Source organism: Protopterus annectens, chromosome 4.part0, assembly GCF_019279795.1.
Source record: "Protopterus annectens isolate FY-2018-M chromosome 4.part0, PAN1.0, whole genome shotgun sequence".
Classification (NCBI taxonomy): Eukaryota; Metazoa; Chordata; order Ceratodontiformes; family Protopteridae; genus Protopterus; species Protopterus annectens.
Window position 1 is genome coordinate 1,859,844,839 of NC_056733.1, and position 16,173 is coordinate 1,859,861,011.

The 16,173-nt window shown below is 37.1% G+C and overlaps 1 long non-coding RNA gene across 1 annotated transcript in view; it reads right to left on the reverse strand.

Annotated features, from left to right (window-relative positions):
• LOC122800049 overlaps positions 1-15,469 on the reverse strand; it is a 178,842-nt gene extending 163,373 nt beyond the window's left edge. Inside the window, exon 1 of the long non-coding RNA XR_006364525.1 lies at positions 15,298-15,469. This is a non-coding gene — a long non-coding RNA (uncharacterized LOC122800049). The remainder of the gene's footprint in view (positions 1-15,297) is intronic.
• Positions 15,470-16,173: the final 704 nt, after the last annotated feature.

Genomic DNA, 16,173 nt, shown 5'->3' on the forward strand with positions numbered 1-16,173 from the left:
AGAAGCACATTTAAATAAACATACAATTTAAAACAGAGAAACAGGGGTGACAGAAAAAAGTAGACAATGTGGTACTGCCACAGCAAAAGAATTTGAATTTGCATGGCATTTGTAATTCTACTGTCAGATGAGAACATGTTGCAAAGTTTACCTGTAGAGACAGAGGGCAAGCAGTCTCCATGTCTGTGTATTATAAGCACTATGGTGACTAGATGAAGAGAAGAATCCCCAAGGCTTTACTTAGGGATTGCTTACATAATAGAAATAATTAAGATATGCCAATTAGCTTTGTAAAGTCATTTATTTTCTAGGCACAGCTGTATAAAAGTTTGGAGATGACAAAATTCTAACCAACTAAGTATTTGAACTGAAGGCAGTGGTGCACAAGACATTTTATGATTTGTTGAACTGTATGATTTTAATTGTTGTGTTCTTTCGTGATGACTGGTCACATCATTTTGCAGACTCCTTGTACACCAATGAATATGATAATGCAGTCTGTGCTATCCACCACTTAAGAAAAAAAAAGTACCATCATAAACTAATCAAAACCAAGACCATGGTCCAGGAAGCAAAATCCTGTCTTTAAAAATGAACCAGTCTATACTTACTTACTGTCTCTACCCTAAACTAAAATTAATTGTACCACAATTTAGGTTACCAGGAAGGTCAGAAAGTGGCATATTGTTAACATATATGTTCTGTGATGAGAAAGTATACAAGCTCATAAGCATCTTCATTGTAAAAGCCAAAACGACAACCATTTCTGCCTTTCAGCCATCTCATTTATAGAGGAGTCTTTCTCTCTGCTCCTCATAAGGATGAACTGTCCCATCTGTAACAAGCATACCTCATTGTTTCCAGATTTGCAGCTCAATTTCTTTGTTCACTTTGTTACTGTTATGCTGCCAATGAGGTTTGCACTCCTTCACTTATCTAAAGATAGAAATTCTTGAGCCCTGCACATTTCATTAAAATTTGCATCAAGCATACTGCAGAGATATTGTTAACTTTACTGTCAAATGCCTCAAGGATAACTCTAGTCTACAAACTGTCTCATTTTAGAAGTCAGAAAGTCTACTGCTACCCTAACTAATAAAGTATTTGGTAAAGCTATTCCTTTATATCAGAATACTCAAAAACATTTGCCCTAATTATGTGAAGAAAGAAACTCAAAGACTACTCAAGCCAAAAACAGACAGATTTATGCTTTGAAGTCATACAAAGCACAATATCATATCACTCCAGTAACCACTGTTTTCCATTCACCCTAATGTACTCCCTATTGTAATGCCGAGAGCCAAAAGAACGAAAAAAAAACTCGAATTGCAGGAGAAGTATGAATCTTGAACATCATTTTCTCCTTTAAATGCTTTTGGTTTGCAAGGGACAAGACCCCTGCACCCCCCACACCCTTGTATATATACCGACTCCAAGATCACCATACCTCAGAGAAAAGTTCTTGGACTTGGTATATGTAAGTCTTTTTTCTGGCCATTCAGTCTCCATGTTTCAGGACTCTAGTGGATCTCAGCATTTCAAATGGTTACCTGTATTTAGAAATTTCTTGTACCAAAAGGCAGTTCTGACAATGAGTACCCTATTGATGCACCAATTAGCCCATCTATTTACTTTGTTCTTATTTTGCTGCGTATGACAAATATCGATAAACAATACCCATAAGCAGTGCAAGGAAATGGACTTCATATTTTCATCAAAACAAAAGCTTAGTGTTGTAGAATTTGAGTTTTTTCTGCTCCTTCCTATAATATTATTAATCAAAACTGGTAAACCTGAAGTAAGGCACACACAGAGCTCAGCAAAACGGACAACTGCTTTAAAGAACAAGCACAAAAACAATCAACAGCAAGCTAAATCACAGCAGCACTGCACAGCAAATGAAATTGCAAAGCACAAGCAACAGCACAATAATGCTGTAAAGTTAATCCACATATGTTTTCGTCACAATAACTTCATCAGATACCTAACCTCTCTTCCTTTGATGAATAAATAAACTAATCTAATTCAAATGAACCAATGAGTGAACAAATTCAATTACACATGCAAAATGCATTAAAACACATTTACCTTAAAGGTGAATGAATCTAAAAGTTAAAACCAAAAGTATATATAATAAATAGATATGTATGTATATTTTTATAAGCATTTCAGGTTTGTGCTGATAATACTTATATTTAACAAAGCAATTTTAACTAAGGTTTATGCTTGAAGCATTTTATATAACAAAATATATATACATATCTATTTATTATCTTTATAACAACTTTCATTCACTCCATTACATAACTTTTTCAATTCTTGTCTTCCCTTAACCTCACTTGTTCTCCTGAACAACTATTCTGAATGCATTACTTCTACAGATTTCATTTATTTCTATTTAATTTGCTCCTTTCTTCTTCTAAAGACCCCATTTCCATTTATTTTATCAATTTAACAGTATTCAATACTACATTTACAAGTGGTTTAGATTTTTGTCTTCCATTATCTAGTAATTGCTTTTTAGGAACCCAATTGTATTCAGCTTAATAAGGCCCAACTGTGTCTAGGCAATTCAGACCCAGGGTCCCATTTAGAAGACTCATTTCCTTAGTTATAACCATTTGCTAATAGTTTTATGCAACTGAACAGGAATCTTAAGAAGTAATTTTTGTCCTAATATTTCTGGGGTTTTGCCATTTTTTTTTAGAACCCAACTTTTAGTGTCCCTGGATCCATCCCCGATGCAGGAATTAAATTAGTGGTGGGTTAGGAAGGATAAGTGGGACTGAGCAGCCAGCAGCATTGTGTACACTATCCTGCATGCCAGGGGATTTTGTATACCCTAACTGGGGAGAGCCACTGGTATTGCACACATATCACTGCATGTAAAGTTAGTTCTGCTGCCCTTTAATTCTGAAATGCTGATGACAATCTGCCACATGATTACATTCCATCCTCATTATCATTGCGTCACATCACAGATAGAAATCCATCCTCCCAGACTGGGAGAACAGCAAGGCTGCTTCTTTCCAGTCCCTCTTCATGGCTACTTTTGCTCCTGAGCTAGTCAAGCTCAGGCTACCTAAGTCATAGTCAGGCCTCAACCCCTCCATGCCACATGGCAAAACTAGAACTATTTACTTTAGCTACACAAATCAGTAGCAGAAATGAAATGGAGTCTTCACAAGCATTATTTTCTTGAATCTTAAATGTGCCTTTCAAACTGTGGAGTACCCTTGTGCTTCATCAGCTGGTCAGAACTTCACTTTGCTCTAGAAGTAGTTAAATGCTTCTAAAACTACATCAACAACAGATCTCTGTAGTATACATGAAAATTACTATCTCAGAGACATAGTGAACAACAAAAGGAGTCTCACATCTCTCAGTGTGTGAATCTCTGTTATTCTCTCTTTTTATCAATTTATTAATAGTCTACTTTACAATCTTCCAAATATCAAAAGACCACACTGTGCACCTATGATAGCATGCTTTCAAAAAGCCATAGATAACATAGTACAACAGCTACAATAGAATTTTGTTCGGATATGGAGTTGACTCATTTCTAGTAAGCTAGCTATTAACACCTAAGAGTTTGCTACACTAACATTACAAATTCAGAAAAAATATTCATACCCTCAAATGAGCAACAAAGGTATCTGGGACTATGTTACATATGTTATTCTTTGGAAGACGTAGAACAACAGGATGACAAAATTCTAATGTAATGAGAAGTATCCGTTTCAAGCTTCAACTTATTTATCACTGATGCTTAAGTATCAATCGTCAAAAATGCTCATTTCATTTTTGGCCTACCTTTAATTTATTGAGTACAGCCTACCTTTAAATTGTCTAAATTCCCCAGAAATATTGCTACCGATCAGATAGACAAAATAAAATACTCAAATTCATTCATCCATTCAACATGAAAGAGTGAACGCCACTGCAATACCAAACTGGACACCAGTTGAGGCAAGAGTACATTTATTACACAATACTCTAACCTACAAGCTATTAACTGAAAGCCCACCTTTAAAAACACACTACTAGTCAGAATCCCTTGTATGACTGAAAAAAATCAAGTCACCATACAAGTATAAATGCCTCCATATGCTATGGCAACAAGAGATAAAGCTTTCCACAAAACTACCCTTATATCATAAAATACTCTGACATATAAAATACAAAAAAGTAGCAAACTAAGTTTCTTTCAAGATCTTTTGAAAGCACACCTCATGTGCAGTTATAAATACATCTGTTATAGAAAACCAGTTTAGATCTTAGAAGTTGGCATTTAATCAACCACACTAAAAATTACACCAGAATCAGCAAAGTGCAACCATAATACACAGAGACAGCTATGCAAGCAGTGTCAGCATGCAAATCAATATGGTATTATCCTTGTATATAATGTCTAACTTATTGTAAATAAAATTCATGTATAAAAGCTCGACTATAGTAGTTATTGAAGTTTATTAGTGTTATTATCCTTGGGGAGAATGCAGGAATGCACATACAAAAAACATACAAAAGCAGTACTATAATAGTTACTGAACTTTAAATTCTAGTTTAAAGCATAACACAAATGGTGTTCTGTTTGCAAAAGATGTTTTGAAAGGTTGCTACTGCCTTTCACCATGGCTGAAACCAGTATATGGACCAGCTCACTCACCCATTTAGCAGAGTTAAATAAATAAATGGGTAGCCTAATGATGTTCTTCATTTGATCATTGCTTTAGTAGTCAAGGACATAATGGACAGTCAGCTTCCAAAGCTTGAGCTGAAGAAAAGCTAGTTTTAGGTATCATGTCCTTCACAGAGCTTGTCTGCATTGAAGAGAGTGCTCCTGTATGGGCTTTTGAGAATTGATGGTCTGCTAACATTGTTCTATTTCTTGTCAGACAAGTTCCTTTTAAGAAAAAAAAAAAGAAAAACACTTCCAGTCACAAAAAAAAAGATTATTAAGCAGCCTTTGCCACTAAAGCAGGATAATATGTCCCTCAGCCACTGGTGGTTGACTCTGTTGTGAACAAAGCTAGTTCTTCAAATGCTCATCTTTTTCCTTGTATCTTGCTGTTGTAGTCAATATAGACTCTATGGACTAGGAGCTAAGCACATCTCCTGCAGCTGTTGGTTTGCCCTTGTCAGGCAAGGGAGAACCACTGTCAGTCCTGGGATAAGGGCTGGAAATGTCTCTTTACTTGGCCAGAAAGCTGTGCTGGTGCTTCGCCCTCATGATCAAACCACACCAACTGTCGATAAATCCAGCATTACCCACACTCAGTCATGTATTATTGCTTAATTAGACCTTTTAAGATCTGAGGAAGCAGTACGTGAAAGCACTAACCTGTTGGATTTATGTGAACAAAAGATCTTTGCTTTTATACACTTTTTGAGTATTCTGGATAATTTAAGTGAGCCTGGTCGCCTCATACGTGGTGTTGTTGTTGGACTTACTATTTTCTAAAACAATATTCAAGCCCCTAGAAGGAGACACTTTTTTTCTTAGTGCTTGTATGTGCAAAGCCTTCTTTAAAATTGTTTGACTTAACACAAAGAGAATAGAGGGGGATCCAGTGTCAGACAAGATGAAACGGCAGATAGATGTACCTTTACTGAAGTTTATATTATGCCAGAATCAATCAAATGGCATAGGTACTAAAGAAGAAATTTGAGATGGGTCCTGTATTCTACTTAATACCAAAAAGATTTTTTTTTCCATATGGGTAAATAAGATTTCTTTGTAGCAGGTTTTCTTGCCTCCTTCAACACCTGTTCATCTCCTCAGAAAAAAAGGTGCATAAAGGAGAGTTTGAATATTAGGGTGAATCTGACATTCATTGAGAAAGTCCACTCTGTCAGGAAGATTTTGGTAATTGCTTCTGTCTAGTTGCATGAGAAGAGTGAACCAGTGTTGTCTTAGCCAAAATGGAGTTGCCAGTAACATCTTTGGGAAGTCCTTCCTAATCTTTTGTAAGAATTTGGAAATGAAAGAAAAGGGTGGAAAGGCTTAAACAAACACTTATTCTATGGTGATGAGAATGTATTGTTTTCCTAGGACTCTTAGCAAGGTGTTCTGGAGTATGAATTTCAACTTTCTATTCAGACTTGGGGAAAACAGATTTATTTGGGAAGTTACTCCTTGGTGGAATACCTGAAGGAAGACGTGGCATTCACTCATGAGGGTCTATCCTGTATCTGCTCAAAGAGTCTGCTACTGTGTTTGGCTTTGATGGAATGTAAGTTGCCTGAAGAAATAAGCTGTACTGAAATGTTACAACTCAGGCAGTCATGACCAATCTGCAAAAGGGACATGATCTTGTCCCACCCTATTTATGTACCACATCACAGTGATGGTATCTGTCACCATTAACAGAGTTCCTGAAGACCAAAGTCAATTCAGAGCTCTCATGGCATCAAAGTCATCACTTTCTTCAGGTTAATGTGTTTGAACATTTACTTTGGTTTCCAGATAAACTGAACCTTGGCAGCCTGAGAAACATCATCCCAAGCAAAGTCTGAGACATCTGTGGCCACTGCCTGAGAGGGCTTTGGAAGACAGAAAGGGACTCCTGGGTTGCATGGGACTTGACTGTCCCAACAAAGAAGTATTTTCTTCATAGAGTTTAAGACTGGGACCCAAAACAAGAGAGTGGGAGTTTGACATGTGGATTTATGAGGATATAGGAGGCCAGGAAACCTAAAATTCTTAGAAAATCTCTAGCAGTGGTCCTTGTTTGAAGAGAAGGACTGAGAACATTCTGATGATAAGTTTGTATTTTCTCTAGAGGAAGAAACACTGTCAACAGAGAGGTGTATAGAAGGTATGTCAGAAACACTTGCCTGTGGTTGGGAACTATGGAGGACATTTTCAGATTCAGAGTGAAACCTAGATTGCTGAAGATATTCATAGTATACTATAAATCTGTTATGTTTCTTGAAGAGTTGAGGCTGATATAAGGAAATTATCCAGATAAAAAAATATGTGTATGCCTTGAAGAGTACAATGAACTATCACTGGAGAAAGGCATTTGGTAAAGCCTCTTGTTGATGTCCAAAGGACAAAGAAGTAAACTTATCATGCAGTCTTAAGCCAAGAACATTAAAAAACATATGTGCTTTTCCTGAAAGGGAATATGTAAATAAGCATCTTTTAAGTCTATGTTGACCAGAAAAGCTTGAGGGAAGCAAGTCTGAAGTATCCCATTTTCAATTTTGGGATGAGCAGAAACTGCTTAGCTCAGAATGAGCTAGAATAGGCCTTAATGTTCCTTCTTTCCTGACTACAATGAAAAATCTTGAGTAAAAATCTTGCCCTTACTGATCTAAAAGGACTTGTTTTGTAATCCCTGGCAACAAATGTAGCAATTTTGCAGTGATTTGAGGCAAGTCATGAAGTTGGTGTTTAGGAGGCCAGGGGTCTCTGCTCTATGATGTTTATAAGCCAACTGCCCATAAATATTGACTGCCATGCAGGAAGGCATAGAGTAAAATTCCCTGCAAAAAAACAGAAGGTTTTCCTTTAAGATGTAGGACCCTGGGATCTATTAGATTTCTTTTTGATATCATCTGGTCATTTCGTTTTGAACTTTTTTTTTCAGATTTCTGCTGACCAGATCTGAAAAAAATAGACCTGGATTGGAAGGATAATTCCTTTGAAATTTGGAATTTGAGAAGAGGAGATAAAAATAGCTGTTTAACTACCTTATTAACTCTAATTCTCTCTCTCCTCTAAATGTTTAAGAACCTCAGCAGATGTTTTGCCAGATAAGAAGTCCTTGTCCAGAGGACTATTTAACAAATGAGCTTTTATATCCTCTGGAAAGGACTGGTATCATCAAAGCTATCTTTTCATAACTGTCCCAGTTGCACCTGCCTGGCAGATAGCATCCACTTCATCATAGCCACATTTTATTGTGTGATTAGCTACCTGAAATGCATAGTCAAGTATGTCGATAAAGTTAGACTTAGGTCATAGTCAGGAGGATTGGCTAAGGTTTGTCCCATGGTACTGAAATGACAAAGAGGAATTTGGACATACAAAATTGGAAATTAATGGTTCTATAGTCTAATGAGGAAGAAGTGTATACCTTTTCCCCCATATCTGTTATGAGCTCTGCTGTCTTTATTATTAGAAATCGGGAAAGTAAATGGAAATGTTGTCTCACCTTTATTGGCATCCAAAGATATGTTAACATGCTCAACAGAGGGATTTTTATAAAGCTACATGTGCATATCAGGTAATCTATAAAACCTATCCTGCTTTATAGGGGCTGGAGGCTCCAAAGATCCCAAGACTAGAGGTACAGCTAAAGGCTTGGGGGATTTCATATTCAGTAATTCATAGTACCTTTTCTGGGAGTCAAAAACTTCTTTACCTTTCCATTTGAAAAAAAAAAGAAATCTTTCATTTTTACTCTTGCGTTACTACAAGGAATCTCCTCATTAAAGGATTCAGACAATAAAGTATCCTGTGCCTCAGATTCACATCCAGTGAGAGAATGAAAATGAAAGGCATTATCAAGTCCTTCATTGTCTAAATTAGAGAATTCTTCTTACAAAGAGGAAGGAGCGCTCTTCCTCTTAATAGGTGTAGAAATGGAAGAAGCAAGCAGACAGGATTGACAGGACAGAATTAAATAGCCCTTGAGCAAAATGATACCGATATTCCCTGCTCCCTGTCTGAGGAAAAGGGGTAGAAAAGGGATATGTGCTTAGTTTTTTGTATATATTTTTAAGAAGTGTCCAGCACATGGTCTTTAGGGTTAAAGTGATAAGTCTGACCTCCAATAGTGAGCCTTCAAAATCTTCCTTAAAAACAGCCTTGTGCAAACCTCCCTCACCCTCAGATAAAATAATCCTAAATTCTCCTTTTCCAGCCGATGCTAACAAATGAATGGTCTGATTAGGCATGCAAGTGACCTTGACCATTATGACTTCTGAAGGGCTCACACTAGATAGCCCAGGAGAAGCACTCTGACAGTTTGGAACTGCAAATGTTCCTCGATGGAGTCATGTGCACAGGCCGCATAAATGAGATGAACATATGGTTATCATCACTCATCTCTCTCAACAACTTTTTCTTCTTTTTTTTTTTTTTACCTGAGAGGAACATCTGCCACAGAGGAAGAATAGCTCCATACCCACTTGTGCTAAGTCTGGATGATGTTTGTTCTCAATGAAAACTTGAATGGATTTTAAGCTACCCCTAACAGTCTTAGCAGTGAACAACTGGCAAATTAAATACGACTGACAGTCATGCTCAGTCCCTCGACAAAATGTACAGCTGGTGTTTGAGTCTACATGGAATGTGTTACCTACAGCTACACTTTTCTTTTCTGATAGACATAATAAGTACTTACACAAACATATGTTAAAAAAGGTAAGGCCCACAACAGGGTACTCATCTGCCTAAAGCCAATGTGCTAAAGTCAACAACACAGAAAAATTAGATGCAACAATGTCAAGAGTCTACATATACGAACTACCAGCAAGAAAGTTTTGACTTTTGGTGAGCTTGTGCATCCGTCTTATACAGCACATCCTCTCATGCTAAAAATGGATGTATCATGAGCAAAGAAGGAGCATGAAGCTTTGTAGGCTGGCCGGATGTATGCTATCTCTGGCAGAATTTGAATGTATGCAATGGCTACTACAACGACGATCTAATTAAGAACATGAAAAGGTTATAACAATATGAAGTACATTACATCATTATAACAGTACTAGACTAACATGAATAAATGCACTGTAAGACTAATCTGCAATGGAATCAGACTATGTACATGCATACAGGTTGTATAAATTCAATGGGCGACTGAAGTCAATGACTGAGCTAAAGAGAAAGAAGAGAGACTGTGATTATCTGCAGTGTAGAGTGGATTAGTGGAGCCATTGTGTAAAATACATGCTATCATAATATTCATGAACTTCTACTCCTAACTCCACTTATCTAAGCATCTTAACTTACTCTGAGGTCACACAAAGTTGGAGAAAAGGGAATAATTTAGTATGCTGTCTTTCCTGATGCTGTCAACCACTTGAACCTGAAAAATCACTTAAGAATAACAAAGTTTCTTTCATAGTTGACAACTGTAAATGTCATTAGTTCAATCAACACTAGCAAATAAATTCAGGACAGAAACACATACAAAGTATATGCAGTAAAGTAAACTGGGATGTACTGAACTCATTCATGTCTTGTAGACGTAATCTGAGAATTAAAGTAAGGGAAATGTAAAACCTGCACATTCTTTGTTATATCAAACTGAAAGAATTGTTTCTTGTTATGACGCAGGGTCTGAAAGATGTTGCATTTCCCATCTCTGCTTCCAGATCTTAAGTCGGTTGATTTTTACAGTTTTTTACGTCTGCATCCTAATTCTAAAGCAGTGTAGGAGTCACATTTTCTTTATAATACCAAAATAGTCCTCTTAATTTAAATATAATGAGAACTGACAATAAATTTGGGAACTGTGCCAGGTAGGGGCCCTTTGCCTGTTTTTAGAAAAATCAGAGTGATGATTTGCTCTTTAACTGGTTAACCAACATTGGACTTGACTCCTATGGAATCTGTGTAGCATGAACATTTCTCACAAATGTCATTTAAATTGAAAAAATGTGTTCCCTATAATCTGTTGACTTACTTTAAGCACTACTGCTTGCAGAAAGCTGTGAAGTTTTCCCTTAGCACATTAGTCAGAATGGAAATTAAATTCATTCTTGCAAACTGTTGTGCAAGAAATGTAGAGTGAAGGGTTTGATGGGATCAACATTTCTTGCTAAACTCACAGTAAGAACAAAAATACACTTTTCAGAGAACAGATTAAAATACAGTGATTGCAATAGATCAAACAGACAGAAGCATTAACATTTAATAGTATTCATTAACAGTTAGTGGGTGACTGGCAGACATTGATACTTCCCTATATAATACTCAATTCAGTACTTTGTATTCAGTGTTATCATGTCACTGATTTCTGAAGGGCAGCAAGTTCACATGACTGTGAACAGTTTTGTGTCGTTATGCTATGTTTGAATATGGAACTAATATCATACACACATCTGTGATATGCCTAACCATTTGCTGCCACCTTATCCTATACATTTTTTCTTCAGCTTTCCATGGACATTTACATCTTCATATGACAAGTATTAAGAAAGTAATTCTGATTAAACATAAACAGGAATATAGCTTTTGACATTTTTTGTTTCTGTTCTTCTTTGGTGTGTTAATGAAATGACATAATATATGCTTCATATCTCCACAATCTCCCTCTGTACTGACCCATTGCATCTGTTAAAAGTATGGGTTCACAAACTTGTTACTATTAGGAAATACAAAGTACGTCTCTGATTTGTTCCTACGTTTGGGATGCTGAAATCACTGTCTTCATATCATGGAGGTTAAGATATTTTAATATTCTGATATATTTCTGAATCACCTTATGTAGTCTATAATCATTGCTAACATATGCTAATGTAAGTCTTTGTTTATGAGTGGAACAAATGGCTCACATTGGCAGAAACGCATCTGGGAGACAGGGTAATTCCAGTTTTAATTCTGTAGCTGTCCACTCTTATGAGACCCATGATTAATGAACCCCATGTTTGGGTATAGACAGCAGAAGGAATTTGCATGCTCCTAATATGTGCAGGTTTAATAAAATGATACCTTAGGTAATTCAGGAATAAATTACTTTTTAACTGCATTTATGAACTTATTTGTTGCATAACTAGGAAGTACGGTAATCTGCAACAGACTTTTTCAGGGACAACTGAGACCAGCTAGAAAACAACAAAAGCATGTATGATGTGAAGTACATATAAAATGATATTTGATAATATCACATTAAATGCAGTGCATATACATATATGCAGATAACCTGTTTCAGACTTTGTGTATAAGAAGCACCAATTTCTATATATAGAGTGTAATGATTATGAATAATACAAAAATATTTTACAAGCTAGCAGAAAACGTCCAACTTTTTATGGGCAATAGAGATTAAAAATTGTGTACAAGCTAGGATATGGTGAATGCTGATTTTAACAATTTGTTATTTTATAAGAAGTGAGAGTGTGCATTGCTGTCTTCATACTCAAAGATCACACAGAATGAATAAAAAGGTCTGGTGTGTTTATCCATCTGTCTGTCTGCCCATCAATCTATGTTTTTATCTAAATGGGTAAATCTCAATGAACTGAAAGCCCCATTATAGAAACACCCAAAGAGGAAAAAAAACCTACAAATGAATACATACTTCTTGAATGTGATCTTCCTAACAGCAATTGTAGAGGGAAATGCAACACATTAGTTATGTATTTATTTATTTATTTATTTATTTATTTATTTGCTTACTTACTTATTAGAAAAATCTGACTAGGCAGACAAACTCCTTTCCAGTGAAGGCCCATAGGGAAAAGTTCAACAGAGACTACAAAGTTAACACAAATCCATAATGAATGACATTAAATGCACACTTTCAATGGTTATGCATGCACAAAAATTGAATAGAAGACATTGAATATTTACAAATAATAAACATAAAACTATTCATACAAGAGTTATAGTGACTCCTTCTTTTCAAGATGGTGGACAGCCTGTGAACACTCTCTCTTTGCAGCTCCACAACCCTCTATCTGAATCTTCATAATCAGGAACCATCAGCCTGCAATCTCATCAAAACAGGGTTTGTTATATGACTAACCATCTGGATATTTTAATGCTCAAAAATCAAGTTTTATTCAACAAAAAACTATTTTTTTCCTACCCTGGTTACTTCTATTGCAAAGCCGCATGTCACTTTTAGGCCTGTCTTGCTAGTGGAAAGTGCTACTTAAACTAAATACCAGTGATCTTGTTAAAAGTAAACCATGCCAAATGACTTGGACCAAATGGAACTACAAACAACAAAATCTAAGATTTCACAAATAGCTTCACCTGAAAAAGAAGCTTTATCAAAAAGACAGAGAACACTAAAGCAACAAAATGTAAGTCTACTTCCAAAGCAAAACCAGAAGAGGCTTATACCATGGATAACTTGAAATCTGCTCTACTGCCTATAGAGTCTGCTAATCAAAACTTCTCAAACCAACTTACAAACTTTGGAACTACACTGGATCAGATTGTTTCTTGTCTAGAGCATACTGAAGCTAAAGCAACAGCAAATGAAATGAAAATTGAGGAACTCCAAATATAACAAAAAAATGAAGGATGCTATTCTAGAAGATATGCAGCCTTACTACAGGATATGTGCCCAAAGAGTGGCGTACAGCAACAGTGGTCCCTCTCCATAAAGGTGGTACCTCAACGGATCCTGGAAACTATCGCCCCATAAGCCTGACTAGCTTGGTCTGCAAAGCTATGGAAAGGATCATCATGGACCTCATAAATAAAGATATTGGGGACCTACAGACACTGGATCCTACCCAGTTTGGCTTTGTTAAGGGCAGATCCTGCCTCTTAAACCTGGTTGATTTCTTTGAAACAGTCACCAAGGCCATTGACGAGGGGAAGGTGGTCCACACAGCCTACCTGGACCTCGCAAAAGCCTTCGATACAATACCCCACTCAGGCATTATAAATAAGCTCACCAGCTTAAATATAAACCCCTATGTCACTAGATGGATTGCAAACTGGCTCAAGGACAGAACCCACATGGTTAGAAATGCTGGAGCCATGTCAGACTCCAAACCAGTTACAAGTGGTGTCCCACAAGGCTCAGTCCTGGGACCTCTCTTGTTCGGTATATATTTCTCGGAGGTACAGGCCAACACGGAAGGACTGTGGCTGACCAAGTTCGCAGATGACTGCAAACTGGGTGCCATAATCGACTCTCCAGCCGACACAAGCATCCTCCAAAAGGGCCTCATAGAAACAGACAACTGGTGCCAGAGCCATGGCCTCAAGCTAAATGCCAAAAAGTGTATAGTCATCCCCTTTGGCAAAAACAAAGTGCCCACAAATTACCACATAGGTGGTAATCCATTAAGTACAGAAGAAGTAATTAGGGACCTGGGGACCCAAGCTGATAGCAATCTCTCATTTGACAACCACGTGGCCAAAGTGGTTAGAAAAACATTTTATATAGCCCACCTAATCATGAAGGGATTCACATCTAGATCAGGGGAGGTCATTGTGCCTCTTTACTCATCCCTCATCAGGCCCATAATTGAGTACAATGCCCCTTTTGGGATGTACCTTACCAGACACCTGCAGCAACTAGAAAGACCCCAAAAGTACCTCACCAAGAGGATCAAAGGGCTCAAAAAGATGCCATATGCTGCCCGGTTAAAGAAACTCCAGCTCTACTCAGTGGCATACCACCTGTTCAGAGGCGATCTGTGCCTGACGTATAAAGCCATGTCCAACCCGGAATTAATGGACATGCTGCACCTCAGAAAATCCAAATCCCATCGAGCTACGCTCGAGACTTGAACCTCAGCACTGAAATAAATAGGACATGCTGGAGGGACAGATTCATAACCCAGAGGCTCCCTTCACTCTGGAATAAAATCCCAGTCCAGGTTAGGCAGAGTCCCTCACTGACTCTATTCAAGAGGAATCTTGATGAGTGGATGGGAGATCATAGGTTTACCCCGGGTATCACTTCTGTGTCACTGTTAGACAGAGGCACAGTATACTAACCTCGAAAAAGGGCATAGCAAAATAAATTTAAAATAGGTGGCGAAAGCCAAACACATTCTGGCTAGGCTTATAAATGCCCTAGGGCAGATAGCCTAGTATGAACCTATGAACCTAAAAGTTTACAGATCTTGAGGCTCGAGGCAGGAGAAATAACATACTCTTACGAGGAATTCAAGATACACTACAAAATATTTTTGGTGCCTTGCTGCAAAATAAATCCACTGTCAAAGATATTGTGATAGGGAGAACACACAGAGCTCTTAGCAGATCACAAAACCCGACTAATCCCCGACAGGTCTATGCTAAACTATTGAACTAACAACATGTCTAAGAAATCTTATATGTATCAAAACAAAAAAGAACATTAATCAAGAATGGTTACAAAATTACATTTGCCCAAGACTTATCAATGCAAATTAAGCAAGCAAGATAACTGCTGTCACCCTTCTGTGCATTCCTTATTACCAAAAAAATCAAATTCCAAATGAAATATCCTAACACACTAGTCTTCTCCAAAAATGACCAAAAATTACTAGCTAAATCTGTGTTGGAAGCCAAAACCGCCTTTCTTAAAGCCTTTGGAAAACATTCAAAACTCTAAAAGAGTGAATAAAGCGAGTAAAAAACAAGCATTTTAAAAAGTAACCCACCTAGCAGCAGTTTGATGTATTTTTCCAGTTAATCCATGGATCGCGACATAAAAACATCCTAAATGGCTTGTTTCTAGAGCTGTTTTCTTCCTCCATTGCATTTCTTTACTGGTTTTGTTATGGTCTGCATAGTAGGGGTCTTAAACAGCAGGCCATGAGCTCCGATTCTACATTCAAAGCTGTGGATGGTAACACTGAAGCTGGGCCGACCGGAAATGCATAGGACAGTTTTTTTGGTCCTACCTGCAGATTTTGACTGTAGTGCCTATTTTCCTGTGGCAACTAGCTCAGACTTACTTCTTGTACTTGTCTTCTCAGGGAAATAGGCTTATGGAGTTGAAAAATGGCAGTTTAACTTCAAAATGGAAAGAAAAGAATAAATAAAGAAAGGAAACTCTGGGACTTTTACCTAGTTAAAAGCATTTTCAGGCAAGTGTGTACTTTCCAATAAACTAACCAAATGAGGATCATTTTGTACACTTTGGTAGCAGCAAGTCATTACTATTTGCTAATGTAGTTAGACATAGCAGTATGTATTTTGTTCCTAAATAACTGGATTTAAGCTAGATATTAATATTTACCTGATGCTCTGTTATAGTATATACTGTTTCTCTCTCTCTCTAACATACTGACTTGGCAGCATTGAACAATATTGTATGCTGAGGTAAGCAAAGTCAGTTTGTGTTTGTATTCCTTTCAGCTTTTCTGAAATGTTTGGCATTCAATTCATCTGTTTACCACAAGTGGTTATAAAACCTGACAAATCTCTGTTTAACTGTACAGTCAATCAAAGAAGCTAAATTTTGTAACAGGGAGTAAAAAGCATAGGATAGGTTGCCTAGTTATTTCAATGTTTTTTTCCCTTGTTATTAGACA